This window comes from Pseudorasbora parva, chromosome 20 (genome assembly GCF_024679245.1).
Source record: "Pseudorasbora parva isolate DD20220531a chromosome 20, ASM2467924v1, whole genome shotgun sequence".
In the NCBI taxonomy this organism is placed as follows: Eukaryota; Metazoa; Chordata; class Actinopteri; order Cypriniformes; family Gobionidae; genus Pseudorasbora; species Pseudorasbora parva.
Window position 1 is genome coordinate 33,872,435 of NC_090191.1, and position 3,482 is coordinate 33,875,916.

Genomic DNA, 3,482 nt, shown 5'->3' on the forward strand with positions numbered 1-3,482 from the left:
TGTGACAATTTACATGGAAAGTTTTATATTAATTATATTATATTATATTATATTATATTATATTATATTATATTATATTATATTATATTATATTATATTATATTATATTATATTACATTCATTTTAACAATGGGCATTCCCAGAATTCCCTGCATGAACAATAACATTTGTTGCACGTATATGTTTCTTATTTTTGTTAACATGTCCAATTGCAGTTTTTTACGTTGCACATGTTGTTGTGTTCATGTGTAGAGCATTATTTTAGAGTCATGCCTGCTTTGAAGTATAGATTTGTAATGCTTCTTCTTTTAATTATTTTAAGTGCCTATCTGTCAATTTCCCCCAGTTGTGATGAAAGCCAGAACAAGGCAGGGACAAAGTAAATTACGCTTCCCAATGCATCTCAATATTTGTCTTTCACAAGCTCTTTCATGATATGGAAATAATACTGACAGATTCTCATTGCACGCTGCTTGACTTTCAGTTGACTCTCTGTTTGAACTCAAACACAACCTTAGATGTGCTTTCTGCCCTTTTGCACACAGATGTGCCTCTGTGCGCCTATCTCTTTCAAACCACCATCCCAGTAACCTAATGAAGTCAGATCCCCATTAGGAGAACACACGCCCGCAGTCACCTGCCTGTGACACAGTTTTCCAGCTGAAACAGCATTAGAGAGGAAACTGTTATCCATCACGTCTGTATTAATGGAAAGAGTCTACTGAGAGAGCGACGAAGCCAGTTAAAGTGAGAAATGTCGTCGCTAATCTGTATTCTGGCTCTGTTTGGGCTCCTAATGGGAATGAACACAAACCAAAGCTCATTGAATCTGAGATTAGAGTTCTGCATCTTCTGCTTTATTTCCTCGGATAAAACGCCCTTTGATTGACAAGTTTTCGTTCAAAAGTTTCCATTCAGGGACTCAAATGTGAGCCAAATCAGATGGAAATCCGGTGACATCAGGGACAACAAACATCAAGCATTGGGAAGATGGCAAGAAAAGATGAGCAATGCAGCAGATGACAGAACTTTGAATAGGAACTCAGCCTTTTGAACTGTTGTTTATCCTTTTGAATTCGACTCATTGTGTTTCCCGCATGCATGGTTCTGTCTGTTTTTCTCTGCCGCTCCCCTGTTATTTTATTGCCGTACGTGTCCTCTTGTCTTCCTCAATTCTAAATGGCACCTTCATGATGGACGGCAAGAGTTTGTGCGTACATATGCGAACAGATGCATGAAAATGGCGTACAGGATAGTGAAAAGGACCAAAGGAAGGACAAAAGAAACACACTGACTCACAGACCATAAATGCAGACGCACACACACACACACACACCCTCCATGAGGACTCAGAAAAGACTTTCATTTAGCAGACAGACAAGGCCAAGGACGATCCTGCTGTTTCAGAACCGTTTCAACACACAGATAAAGATTTCCGACCAAAGAAACAAACCGTTTGTGTTAGGTCATTTTTCTCAGAGCGAGATAACGCAACCGAGAGCAGAAATATGTGCGGCTCAAGGATATATACTTGACACACACAATGCCAGAAAACAGAGCATTGGGCTTCTGGAAATTCTGAAAATAATTCTTGGTTTGCTGTCCGCTACCCGCATTTTCTCCTGGATATGTTTTAAGCCTGTGCGTGTGTGATTGACAGTGTATGGTGTTGTGGTGCCTTGTGCGAGTGTGTGGTATTACTCAGCGTGCGTGGGCATCCGTCCTTCAGTGTTATACATGCACAGCCCATGTGTTAGAAGCCCTCTCAGCGGGATACAATAGAGCATACCTTTATTTCGGTCTGGTAGATCACACCACAAGCTCCATTACTGTGAGTGCTCTGATTGAGTTTGTTTATCGTGATGACATTTTCAGCGCTGGGAAAATATGATTTTCATTGCCGACCCTTTCATTGCTAATTCCATATGTTTTCAAATATTTGGATAGTTGGAGAGGATATTGCACTTTAAACTCATAAACGTTGGTGCGTGTGCGTGTGTGTGTGACAGAGAGAAAGAGAGTATGTTCTGGCCAGGACCGCCTCCCACATTTGCTCCAGGGATTACACAAGCAGATGAGTGGGTGGCATGTAAAAACAACGAGGGGGCCGTCGTTCGACTCCAAAACTAGAATCCCACACATTATAAACTCACATGTAAACTCAATCCATATCTTAGACTGACACAGACAACAGTTGTTGGTAAAGTTTTGTCTGTGCTAACCGTATGAATAAAGAGACCCTGCTAAATTTAATTAAACTTGTGCCGCGGTATAACAACAAATGAACTGCAAACATAATTACCATATATCAATGGATGTGTAATTATACACTGGGGGGAAAAGTGTGTTGGATTTACAGGATTTAATCTTATACATCGGTCCCACATGAATCAATTAAGTTAGACAAATGTAATTTGTTCATGTAACTTCGACATCATGTAATGAAGAAATTTAAGTGACCCAATTAAGTAGTCTCAGTGTGAATTGTATATGGCTCCCTGACTTGATTCAGGCATTCGATTTCATATATTCATTCATCTAATTCAATGTCATATATTTGAATGTCGCACAACCGAATTATAACACTGCACTAGCTAGTTGACAAACTTTTAGCTATCAATAGCACACATCAACATCTTAAAGCATGGCTCCTTCAGCTAACCAGCTTTTAACACTGTAATTTAAATTGTTCTAATAATGTTATAAACATGTACCCCACAACACTAAATGGGGTGACAATGCGTATCATATGCACGTAAAAAACTTGGCATATCAATTGCACGACAACACAATTTGTGCTATACGCATTTCGTGAGCATGTGTTGGGTAGTCAATGGCTGCCGAGATCTGCTTGGTCCATTGTTCCAAATATCTTCCATTGTGTTCAGCAGAATAAAGAACAACTTGAGGGTGAGTAAATAATGACAGAATTTAGATTTTTGGTTGAACTATCCCTTTAAATAAGCAATTGAACAAGCAACTAATTTATCAGTTATAATAAGATTAGCATAAATCACGAGGTATCAAAAACACATGACTATTGTGGCTTCATGAGAAATGGCTGAAATTATTGTGACAAATTAAATGTATGAAAGCAAGGATATTGTAGCACTGTGTGACTCAATGCTGTAAAAGTCTAGAAAGTTCTTTGCATTTAGTTATAGTGAGTCTCTGAGACCCCACCATAAGCAATGCAATATTTTCCATAAAGAGCATTTAACAATAATCACGTTATTAAGTTTGAAATTTATGAAGTCATGAATGATCAACCTGAATTGCTTTAGCACGCCAAGGTCATTGGTTCATTCCAATAAGGAACGAGCTGATAAGAGTAATGTAGTGTAGGGTAGGGTAACTGTAGGGTAATGTAATAACTTTGAATAAAAGCCTCTGTAAAATGCAAAAGTTTCAGCCTTGAAATAGCTTGAATGCCTTATATTCTGAGAAAGTGGAGGTGCGATACTTATGTGGGAGGCACTAAC